Source organism: Pinus tabuliformis, chromosome 1_1 (genome assembly GCF_031772625.1).
Source record: "Pinus tabuliformis cultivar Carrire ecotype Pingquan chromosome 1_1, CPIR1, whole genome shotgun sequence".
NCBI classification, from domain to species: domain Eukaryota; kingdom Viridiplantae; phylum Streptophyta; class Pinopsida; order Pinales; family Pinaceae; genus Pinus; species Pinus tabuliformis.
The window spans coordinates 616,346,385-616,359,486 of record NC_142297.1 but is presented as its reverse complement, the minus strand read 5'-3'; positions in this window follow the sequence as shown (position 1 = coordinate 616,359,486).

The window sequence follows — 13,102 nt, the reverse complement described above, 5'->3', positions numbered from 1 at the left end:
GTAGCATCGAATGTGATCTAGCTCCGAAATTTTGTGGAGGGGCTAGAATTCATGAGATGTCCAAAACCCAGAAATCATTTGGAGAAATTCCACCGGGATGATGTGTTATTAAAATAATTAATATTTTTAATGGGGTTCCTATGTCTAAACTTAGGAAAATAAAAATATTAATGGGTATTAATAAAGATATGGGTGAGAAGCTTCTAAGAGACGAGGATCAAGTCTGTTTTAATCTTAGCCGTTGATTAGGGACTTAATCTTGACTGTTGATTCATCATCAGGAAAAGTATAAGAGAAGACTCGAGATTCATTTGGAGACACACCGGGAAAATACTCAGTAACCTGAGAGAAATCGATTATGAAGGAGAAGAAGATCGATTTCAGAGGGAGAGTAGCAAGGTGAAGGAAGAGGAGGGTATCAACATCAGTCAAAGACGTAGGAAGAGGTGACACAGAGCATCTGAGAGACAGCGGAGAGGGAAGATCAGAGAGACAACGTTGTTGGAGACACAGTCCTCACGCGAGCTAACACAGAAGTGACACAAAGGAGGGTAGAGGGTCTCCAGGGTGTCGGAACTTCTCCAGGAGGAGGAGAAAAATTTTCTCAGGTGTTTCCCGCAGAAGTGTGTTAGTATTCTGTAGAATTATTCCTTGTAAAGAGATTGTTGCTAAAGATTAATAAATAAACCCTCATCTGCTGCACCGGTTTTCTTGCATTGGGTTTTTTCGGGGACATTTGTCCAAAATAACTGTGTTGGTGTGATTGATTCTTGTGTTTGTATATCACTGTTATTTTCCTCTATATTATTATGTGATAACTGCAATAGAATTTATTTTAATGTTTACTAAAGGGCCTTTGTAAATAACTTATTGTGGAAAATAAGCAGGAGAAATAAATCAGTTACTGCAGTAGAATTTCTTGTTAGAAATTTCCACAGCTGGTCTAATGTCGCACTAGTTAAGGGACAAGTGAAGGGTTGTATAAAGGATTTGCCAAAATTTTTAGGGAGAGTTTGGCTGTAGAAATTAGGGCCCTATTATAGTTGTTAGGGATCCATAAAAGGAGGGCAATGAAAAGTGCACAAAGTCGTGGAGTGTAGGTCAGAAGAAGTTGTCCTAGAAATGTATGTTGATTGTCTTTCTAAGGTGATGAAATCCTGGTGATGGAGGGTTGTTCAAGGTTTGAACAACAATGGTTTGTATGCCCTAGTTAGGGATTCTTCCTATGATGCAAAACCATGCTAAAGTCTTTCCAGAGTTCAATTTGGATGCGACCTATATCTATGCATAGTAAAGAGGGCCGAGACCCTAATTTGAGAGGTTCATATACTCTTTGTTGTGGGCAGAATTATGAGAAAGCATGACAAAGAGAAGGGTTGACTTTGAGTTGGAAGAAGAGGGTTGTTCATGGTGTTTTGAACAATAGTGTATGGAAGCCCTAGATCATTCAAAGTGTTGACTGTGTGTGGGCAGATCTATGAGCCCTAAGTTTAGTCACTTTACAATGGATTAAAGATTGATAGAGGGCTGGTTGGATGCCCTAAGGATTGGCTTTCTAAGTAGTCAAAGATCAGTTAAGAGGGATGGTGTAATGATACCTACTACAATGAACAAGTGGGAAAACTTGTCACTGCTAGTGGGCATCTTGTGTTTTACCTTAGATCGGTAAATGTAGGAGTCATTTCATATATACGAGGGCAAATTGAGCAAGCGCTAGGATTTTCATTCCTTGAGAAGCCAAGAGACAACAAGAGGGCAGATTGTGTTGCCTACTTCAATGGGTTGCAAGAGGGAAACTTCAGTGATAAGAGGGCAACTTGATGAGCCCTAAGTTTGGTCATATTTGGAGCAGTAGAGAGACTAGTAGTGGGTAGTTTGGTGAGGACCCTAGGATTTGATGATCCTAGTGGAGCAGGAGAGCAACTAGTGGGTATATCAGTGAAACAAACTTCAGTCACTCTTGGAGTAACAAGAGGGTTGATAGTGGCAGGTTGGACAACTGGAGATGCAATTTCAATTATCAACAGATGGGGAGGCAAAGTACCCCCCAAATGTGTTCAAGGTACGATGAATGAAAGGGTTGTAGTGCACACCTCAAACGAGTAGATTGTTGTTCAGTGGTTATCATTGATGTCAACCCAAGCAGCACCAGGGGCTACCCGAATCTTGCATGGGAATTTTGACTTGACAACTTACTCTATTTTGAGTCAAGGATCTTCTAGATGGATTCTACTCGTCGAAATGTTTCCGTTAATATATGGCACGCCTAGTAATTCTTCACGGTTTGAGAGATATTCATGTTTGAAGTTAGTAACCCTAGTTAGTGGGCTAAAATCCTATGGGGTTGTGGCATGGGACTCATAATTGGTTGTGGTCATTGAATAGTCAATAATTAATAATGTTTCTTTTTTGCTCCTAAAATCCCTCCAAAGTTCACTGGTTGAGGACCCTCTCAACTCAAGACATTCATATAAATAATGACCCTCATATCCTCCTCTAGTAGGGTTTTTGTGTCTTAAAACAGATCATTGTGGAATTTTCACTATAACATTTTTTCTGCAAAGATTCAAAAGATGAAATTAAAACCAATTTGAGCTGAAATCTTGATGAACCTCGTGACTAAATTTCAGATCTTGGTTCGCTATATTTTCAGAGATATGACCTGAGGAAATTAGGGCTTTTGCAAGCTCCCGAATTCCATGTCAAACATGTGATGTTGGGAAGATCGCCTTAACTGCTTGAATTCCCCACTCTCTGGACAGGGAGCGATCAAATGTCGATTGCTTGCCATAAGGTAGAAACAGAGATTGACCTTGTAGTCTTTCATTACCTGATTGTGTGGAGCTCCATGTTGGGAAATTAATTCTCAGGTGACCTGCACACTGCTTCTTGAGTTCCATACCTCCATTTACTCAGTGAAGACGTTCGTCGAAGCTCAAATATGGGTTGTATCACCTTAAGGCAGACCCAAAACTCTTTCCTATGGATCGTGGTCCTTACTACCTTTACCCAATGTATTTGACACTTGCCATTACCCCTGAGACCAACTCCTTTGTTCCCACATTCAATCTTGCAACTGCCGACCCGTATGCCTTTAACTCTATGTATCATGCTTATCGGGGAGATTCTATATTGCAATTTTTATGGTGTAGTATTCTAATCTTCTGATTGCTGACCTCTAATATGACGAGCTCCTTCCGCTTAGCCCTTCTCGCATTTCTCACCATAGGACCGAGGGTTGTGACCTACGACTTAGCCTTGAGTTGCTAGAGTGTTTTGTTCCTGCTGGGGGCTATTTTTCCTTCGTTAAGTGCTCAATGTCCCTGGTTCTTTGAGTCTTTGCGACCATGGTGCCAACCCAATATCTGAGCTCCCTTATCGAAACTTTTTCAAGTATCAAGTGCTACAAAGTGTCTACATCCTCAACCTCCGATACGCTGACCTCCAATATGATGTCATTGCTCCATGTGGCACCTCATAAGTGGTGGCACGTGTCATCCATATTTGTCCCCTTAGGCCCCCTCAAAACGCCAAAATTGTCTGCCACATATCCTTCCATACTGCCACATCATACTGACGTCTTATGACACTGTATCTAATTGGGAACAATCATATGCCACCACGTGTCCTGCTAGAAGAGAGAGAAAAGGGTCCACCCACCTTTGGTTTTGCGATGAAATCCTTTGTTAATCCTTTGTTAGTGTTCTCAATGGTTTTTAACACTATCGACACATTATGCATATTGCAACTTTTTAAAGTTTGTCACCTTAAGAAGTTTCGATTCTCTGATTCGTTGACCTTCTGATGTGTCGATGCTCTGATATTCAGGACCTCCGATATGTGATCGCCGATATGCCTGATGCTTTGATGTTGTGATTGTCGATATGGCTGATGCTCTGATGTTACGATCGCCAATATGGTTGATGCTCTGATGTTGCAATCACCGATATGGTTGATGCTCTGATGTTGCGATCACTGATATCTCTAGACCTCCAATATGCGATCTTCGATATATCAGACCTCCGATATTCCTTCCCAAGGCTTCAATCCTTGAACTTCAACAAACCATATCTTTTGATCTAGGACTCCATTTTTGGGCTTCCACATATCATTGGAAAGCTTGTTCAAAGCACTTTCCAATGGAGAGGGTCTGATTTAGGCTTCGAGTCCTTATGTTGCTTGGAAAATGACTGCAAATGTATCTGCTCATTTACTCTTTGGACAGCGAAAAACACATTTTGAAGTGACAACAATATTCATAATTAAAATGAATTTATAAGCCTTCATCCAAGCGTGTATAATTTAAAAACATGTGTATCTTTATTGATATCCGTATCCTAAAATGCATATTCAAATATGTATAATTTCAAAGCATGTTTATAACCAACACATGACAATGTTCCAATTTGAAACATAGCTGAAGAAATTGTAAAATTCGTTTTGGTATTTATAATTTATAAAAATATTTTGCAATATTTCGAAAACTAAAAATAAAAATAATGCCTTTTAGTTATGAATTATGTTATTGACTTAGAAAGAATTAAGAAAGGTAATAGAATAAAAACCCATTGTAATTTATCATAATTGTGGGTAAAAGTATGAAGTTGGGGTACAATTTTTGGCGGGGGGGCGCCTTTAGGTGAAAAAAAAGAGACCGATCGAGCTTATAGGCTCAATTGAGCCCCTATTTTCTATTAAAATGTGCGACCACGATCTGCACAAGTCATTTTCGCACAGACCGTGGGGAAAACAGGTGTTCCACTAACGTATTAAAAGCTCGATCGAGCGATTGAACCATGAAGCAACCCAATCAACCTTGCCAACAATGCCGCCAACATTCTAGAGGCTCAAGCCAAGGTAGGTTTCCTATCTTTTTTGTCCTTTTCTTTACTTTTCTTGCAAAATTAAATTAATTAGTTTGGTAAAAAAAAAACTTACCATACAAAAACTATGAAAACTACAAAAAACCACCCAAAAACCCTTAAAAACAATAAAAAACAACTTATAAAACCACAAAAACAAGGTAGAAAAGCACGAAGAATAACTCTAGAAAGCTACAGAAAACCACCAAGAAAACACTTCAAAACCACCAAAAGAACTATAATTCAGGGTTTAAATTTTTTTCTTACTTGCAATGGTAACATGTTTATTAGGAATACTTTCTAATTTTGAATGGTAAAAACTTTATTTTCTAATTATTTTAGATTTTAAAGCTTTTCAATAGGGATTTAGTGAAAAAAATAAAAAAAATCAATTTATCTATTTATTTATTTAAAATGCGTTTTAAAATTCAAACAAATTTAACCAAAAGTATGCTCCAAAATATACTAAAACAAAAAACAACCTAACTATAACCAATAAATAAATAAATTAGGAGCTTAAGATTAATCTAATAAATATGGTTATTCAACCAAAAAATAACCAAACTATAACCAATAAATTAATTAATTAAATTAATTAATTAAGAGCTTGAGATTAACCTAATGAATATGGTTATTCAAGGTGAACCTTTATTTATCAAATAAATTATTTTATTTTATTTTATTATATTATTTTAAATTTAAATTAATTATATTTTATTTTTCAATAATAAATATAGTACTATTAATTTTAAAATATTAATTACTTAAATAAAATAATAATTACTTAAATAAAATATTAATCTTTAAATTAAAAAAGCTAAAAATAAAATTTTGTAATTTAATTAACTTTTATTCATTATATATATACAAAACTAAAAACTAAAAACTATATAACAAAACATAATATAATATTATAGCTATTTAAACATTTAATATTTTTTTCAAGCCGAAAAAAGCTATATTTCATTTATATCAGTAATATAAACAAGAACATTATATCAGTTTATCTGAACTTCATACATAACTTAAAAACATACGAGAGATTTATCCCCAAGGCACAAGCCAAAACTGAAAGACGGAAATGCTCCACATATATGAGCCTATAATAGGAACCCATGCAAATTCCAAATAAGATTGAACAATATCTGAATCAGACTGCCTAATGAAGCCAAACATCTACAAACATTAAAGGATTGAAGCTATAGTGGACACGCAGTCCATAGCAAATCGCAGATAGCAAAAAGAAGCGGGTCCTGGAATACTGCTTCCAGCAACAGGATAATGTAAACACTCATGAAGAACCTGCGATCACTGGAACAGCAAGATTAGCGGATAAACCTTCATCTACCAGAGAGATATATCAGAGTTTTCTAGAAACAAAACCAGAGAAAGATGAAAGAGCTAGAATCAAAACAAGGATTAGAAATCAGGAGGGAGAAAGTCTTGAATAGATATAATATTGCCCTCAAAAGAAACCTGCAAGAACCATAATCCTGGAGCCACCCGGAGACCCTTTTTGGATAAATCATCTGCGGCATGGTTAAGATCCCTCTTGATATGACGAATGGACACACCCTTAGATCTGTTCCATAAAAAATTAATCCTCTCAATCCAACCAGAGAGCTGCGGATTCCTTATAATGTTCTTACCACGGAGGCCATCAACCAAGACCTTAGAATCACCAAATATGGAAACATCCTGGAGATCGAGAAAAAGACAAAAATGAAGAAGGCCAGCAAGGGCCATCGCTTCCGCCTTACTGTTTGAACCACTGCCTCCATTCCAGAACAGATGAAAATGACAGATTTCATTTACCACAATAAAAACGCCGCAGCCACATTGGCCATCCTGTTCAGCCCCGTCGAAGAAGGCTCTCGGCATATCAAACATGTCTTGCTGAATCACACATTCTTTCTGAACTAACACCTTAGAAGTGCTTTGCGGGATTGATTCAAATATAGAAATGATGGAGGATAAAATTTCCATGAACTGGGGAACCTTACTATTGAAGACAACCTTATTGCGCCATTTCCATATGCACCATATCATAATGATGAATAATGATCTCCATGATTTCTTTTGAAGGTTGCACCATAAGAACGCATCAGCAATAGAAGAGTGAGACAAGTGCTGGAGACCATGGGTATTCTCCAGATTCCACCACAGAAGACGAGTCTTCTTGCAGTCAAAGAAGAGGTGGAAATTGGTTTCTTCTTCAGCCCAACAGATGGAGCAAACACCCGGTCCCTGCCAACCTCGCTTTCTTAAATTATCCCAAGAAAGATTCCTATTGTGAAATGCCAGCCAAGAAAACAGGATCAATTTTGAGGGGCAACCTGTTTTCCATAGAATGGGCGGAAAGGACGGCTTGAGAAGAGAAGGACCTTTGCTAATCAGATCCTTGTAAACATCTTTTACTTGGACCTCATATAAAACCTTAGAACTTCTCCAGATGAGATTATCATGTTCCTTTGATCGAAAGATTCCACAGTTCCTGAGTCGTAATTTGATTTTGTCCCACTGCAAAGCTATGTCTTCAGGCATCCCCATATGTTCAGCTTCCTTCCATAGGGGGATGGGACCATTCCATTCAGCAATAAGACTCTCCCAATAAAAAATACCTTTTCTGTGGAGAAAGTTTAGCAGAGAATTCTGAATCTCAATCACTTCAGAACCGCTCATAAAACAATCTTTTCCAATGAGAATATTTTTACCTGTTTGGAAATGCCAGAATAAATTTTCCAGAAAAAATTTGCCAATTTTCCGAAGGCTTTGCCAAATAGGAGATCCCCTAGAAGAGCCTAATTGCTTTCTCCTGAGCCAGTATGCCAAGCTCTTCCTTCTTAGATATTTGAAACGGATAATGTTACTCCACGGACCCTCCTCAAAAATGCCTCTCCATAGAGTCCTGCATAGTAAAGCCTTGCCAAAAGATTTCAATTCTAAGAGCCCCCAGCCTCCGAGTTTCTTTGGTTTGGAAATGCTGGCTAGAGATGAGAGATGGTATTTTTTTCCCCACTTGGTCTCCCCAAATAAAGTTTGTCGTGAGCTTATTCATTGCCGAAATTATGCTTGCTGGGATGGCAAATAAATGAGCCCAATATACCATCAACTGATTTAAAACCGACTGGGCAAGGATCACTCTGCCTCCAAGAGATAGATATCTATACTGCCACATGGAAATCCTCTTGTAAAATTTGTCTAACATCCATCCCCAATCTGCCTTTTTATAGCCTACGGCTTTTAGCTGAAAGCCCAAATATTTCAACCCACGCCCGATAGGATGGGCTTTGATTCCAAACAGCTCCGCCAGCCAATCAATCATATCCTGGCTCGATTCGTTATGAAAAAAAACAGACTTATCAAAATTGATATGAAGGCCTGTTGCTTTTTGAAAATTGTCCAAGATCTCGAAGTAACATGACCATGTTATCTTGCACAACATTCCAAACATTATGATATCATCAACAAACAGGTTATGAGATATCGAGATTCCCCTGCAAATTTTAAGCGGAGAAACTCTGGATTCTTCAACAGCTTTATTTATATGAAGACTAAGAGTATTCATGGCCAGAATAAATAAAAGTGGCGATAAGGGACATCCTTGTCGGAGACCTCTGGAGGCAGAAAAGAAAGGGGAAGGAATTCCATTTATGATCACCGAGAAATTCACCATCTCAACACACGCCATTATCCAGTTTGTCATACCAGCATTTAGGCCAATCTTTACCAATAAGCACCTAAGGAATCCCCAATCGAGGCAGTCGTATGCCTTTTGGAGATCAATCTTGAGGATGACTGCATTCCTTTTCCCTTTCTGTATAGAAAATAGTCCTTCCTGGGTGCTTGCCACTGCATCCTGTATGTTCCTCCCTTTCAGAAATGCATGCTGTTCTGATGAAATATGCTTTGATAAGGAACTTTTTATCCTTTCTGCGATTATTTTCGCAATGATTTTATAAGAAATATTACATAGAGAGATCGGCCTGAAATCCATAAAAGACTCAGTTTCATCTTTCTTTGGGATGAGGGCGATATTGGTGGATGCAACCTTTGAATTTATACTGCCCGCTATTCTTGAACCCTCAACCATTTTTAGCAAATCCCCTTTGAACAGGTCGAAGAAATGAGTAAAAAACTCAATTGTCCAGCCATCCGGCCCTGGACATTTATCAGATTTAAATGACTTCATAACCCCAAGCAGCTCTTCCTCAGAGATTTTTTGAAAAATTCTATCATTTGATTCTTCATCAAACATCTTTGGGAAGATTTCAATACCCCATAGGATGTCCTTAAAGTTACATTTTTCAGACCTTTGATATTGCTTCCCAAAGAATCTTACTGCCTCATTTGATATATCTTGCTGGGAATAAATGAGCTGACCATTGCCATCTTTTATCTTCCATATGGAATTTTTTTCTCTCCTGGCGTTTGCGAAATTGTGAAAGAACTTTGTATTTTTATCCCCTTCTTTAATCCAAGTCGCTCTGCTTTTTAGCCGCCAATAGGATTCCTCTTGTTCCATAATTTTAATTTTCTTTTTTTGCAGCTCCTTTATGAGGCATCTCGACTCCAGTGACAAACTCTGAGAGGCAAAAGCGTTCGATGCCATATCTAAAGCTCTTTGAATACTTCTTAGTTCTTTCCTATTTGATTGTCTTTTCTCATATTGCCATTTTTTCACAACCCTCCACATATAATCCATTTTGTCCTTAAAGGTCATCAAGAGCGTGGAAGGCTTATTTTCCAGCTCAGACCATGATTTTTTAATAATATCGTTAAATCCCGGATCCTCCAAATAAGAGCTGTTAAACTTGAATGAGTATCCTTTCCTGAAGCTTCTTTCCCTCCAGCCTAACATGATTGGCCTATGATCTGAAATGAAAATGTTTTCTATTGATGAGAATGGCATACCCAAACAATCAATCACACTAGCATGAATAAGGAACCTGTCCAGTCTCTTTGCAACATAGGCTTCATCATTTCTGCCATTTTCCCAAGTCGGCCTCATTTGAGGAGGAAGGACGTCCACTAAATTTCTTTTAAGAAATTCATTTTTCAGCCTTTCAGCTAGAGGATCTTTTTTCCTTTTGCTGCCCCATATCTCGTCCATGCTTAAAGTGAGGTTTAAGTCACCTGCAATCAATAAATTTTCCACATCAAAAATTTCAGAATCCAAGATTTTCTCCCAGAAGAGCATTCTGTCCCTGTAGGGTGCATATATATTGAGAATATTAATGGGAGAGTTATGTCCTCTTATTTTTGCAGAAATTAAAATTCCTGCCAGACATCTATAAGTTTTCGCCTTGATCCAAGATGGGTCCCAAAGAACTGCTAGCCCTCCCGAGAGCCCCTTCGCTTCAGTGGCTGAGATGTGCCATGAAGGGTACATCTTCCTAAAATAAGAAATTGCAGCAGAGGCATCATGCATTGTCTCCTGTATTAGAATCATTTTAGGATCTTCAGAATGAAAAAAAAAAAAAAATTAATGCCAAAAACTTGGGGTCTGCCCCCAATCCTCTAATATTCATGGAAATTGCAAAATTCATATTGGAGAGTTCCCGGCCTTGCATGCTCTAAGAGGCCTGTCTTCAGTCATGTCTATAATTGGGACTTCAACCAGAGATAAATTGCGGATCCCCCTGCCCTCCCCTCTCCCCCTGAAATGCCTGCTTCCCCCTTTTGTTTTCCTTCTCACCGTTATATTTTTGGCCGACTTCGGACTGATTTGAGGGGACGGATGAGAATGGGGCTTGTGAATTGTAAGCTCCCTGAGCTGTAGCGATTTTTTGTTCAGCAGGAAATCCAGATCACTGTCTACCGAATTCGAAGGCGATGACTTAGGCGAGTTAGCAGGAGTAGGCGAAATCATAATTTCTTTTCCTCTATCTGACGACAGATTTTTGTTATTCTGAGAAGGAGTAGAGGATGAATTGAACAGATTGTCATTAATGGTTCCATAGAGAGGATGTGGAGACGGACTCGGGCATGGGATCTCGTGGTCCGAAGCAGGCTCCAGAGGGGGCATAGACGGAGATATAGGCTCCGGAATGTGTGGGTTAACAGGTATATTGTGGTCCGAGACAGGTTCCATGGATGGAGTTGGATCTTTCAAATGGGATGAGAGTCGAAGGTCATTCTCTGCGATGTCCGGATGGTCATCAAAAACCATAAGCGACCTGTTCTTTGCGGGTGACGAAATCTCAGAATCCCCTTCAAGGGATGAGCTTTTGATGGGCTTTGCAGCATATCTTTGATGACTGTGCTGATTTCGATTAATTGGTAGTCGTCTTGGACAGTTCTTGATTAGATGCCCAGTGCGATGGCAAACTGAGCACCTAAAGGGAATCCCCCAGAAATCGAGCCTTTGCCTGATTTTTGAGTCCCTCCATTGAATGTCTATGTGAGCTGGAAAACCCCCTCTGAAAGGTTTATCTATCAATATCCATGCTATCCGTTTGTCTTTTTCACCTAACACCCAAGGGTCCACATATACGCATCTTCCGATTGCATTACCAATTTCAGCTAGCGTTTCCTTTGACCACAATTCTAATGGTAAGCCGGGTAGCTTGACCCAAATTAAGTTATTAGATGGAATGTTTTTCAATGGATTATAGCCCATGTACCATCTGTGTAAGGCCAAGAAGCTTCTTTTATAAACCCATTGATGTTTTAGGATGATTTCCAGGTCAACTGAGTTTAGAAAATGGAAGCAGTACCATTCTTTTAATAACCTGGAGATAATCGGCACATATCCAATTAAAGGCTTCCATTGCTGCTCAAGCCAGCATCTCATTTTCGCATCGTCTAATTCCGGGAAATGCCATCTCCCAACTAAAGCCTTAGTTTGAAGACTCTCAATGCGTTCTGACAGATGACTACTGTTAATGCTGATGGCAGCGGGAGGGGGAATAGTCTTGACCGGTTTGTTGTTTCCCTTGTGACGGATCTCTTGCCAAGACTTTTGTGATATATCCTTTCCGAGTTGACTATTCGGAATATGACATTTTTCATTTAACAGGCCTCCTCTTTCATTTTGTGGGACCAAGGGATGAATGAGCATCTCCTCCAGCGTGGAATGCCACTCGGAATCCCCTCTGGCAGATTTATGAGCCGATTCCGCCTGAATCGCTACTTGAATCATCGCCTCGAGATCAGAAGTGTCAGTCATTATTTATTCCTCCAGCTACTTCTGAACCCAAGAGGATTACAAAAAATCTAGCGCAGATTCGATCCAGGGTGGACTGACAGAGAGGATTGAATAATACCCAGAGAAAGAGAGCCTAAAACATCGAAATCTAGCTGCAGTACAGGTCCGGAATGTCTAGGAATTGAGTCGCCCCTAATTAGGCCCTTTGAGGAATTAATTACTTATCCCTCAGACAGACTTCCTATAACGGGAGAGGACAATGTCATTACCTGGGTACTGACAGTTCATAAATAGAAAATGAAAAACGACGGCTAAATTTTATATCCCAAATTCAAATCTGTCCCTTCAGTAATTTCGAGAAGCCAGGTGAAGTACAAAACTTTCCTTTACCCGAATTCCTAGACAGAAAATGATTTAAGTCTTTGTACTATCCTGGAAAAAAAAACCGGCCCTGAGAACCCCAGAAGATTCAGGCAAGGAGTTGAGGTCTGAGTAACAGAGATTGAGCTTGGATCAGGTTGATTCCTCTGGGCATACAAAACAGCAGCATACTATTTGACAAACACACCACCATTGACAAATCCTAAACCGAAAGTCCGAGCATGGCTTGGAGATAACAAAGTATTTCTGAGGCTTTAGAAATGATACCCATGATCGTCTCGAATCCATAGACATGGGAGGAGTACTATGGTCTACCTGAGGTCAGTGAGACAAAAAGAACAACCACTCTACACCATATCCATTCTAGAAAGCTCACACTTATCTACAATCAGACTACCAGCTTCATGATTTCTTTGTTCCAACAGAAACAGCTACTAATTTTTAGTGTTCTTAAACTCCCTTTTCTTTTAAAAAGCAGAAGAAAAAAAAATAGAGAAAAAACTCACAGATTAGATGTACTGACCTGGAGCCGCCAGCAAGCTGAGCAAAGAGTGCAGGAAGTAGCAAACTTGAGCCAGAACCAGAGAAGCCATCTCCCATACAGCGTCAAAAAAGAGATACAGCATAACAATCATCCAGCATTCCTGATAAAGGCCTTAACCAAAGAAAGCTCTCCCTCACAGAGACGATACCAGGAAGTTCTGCACGT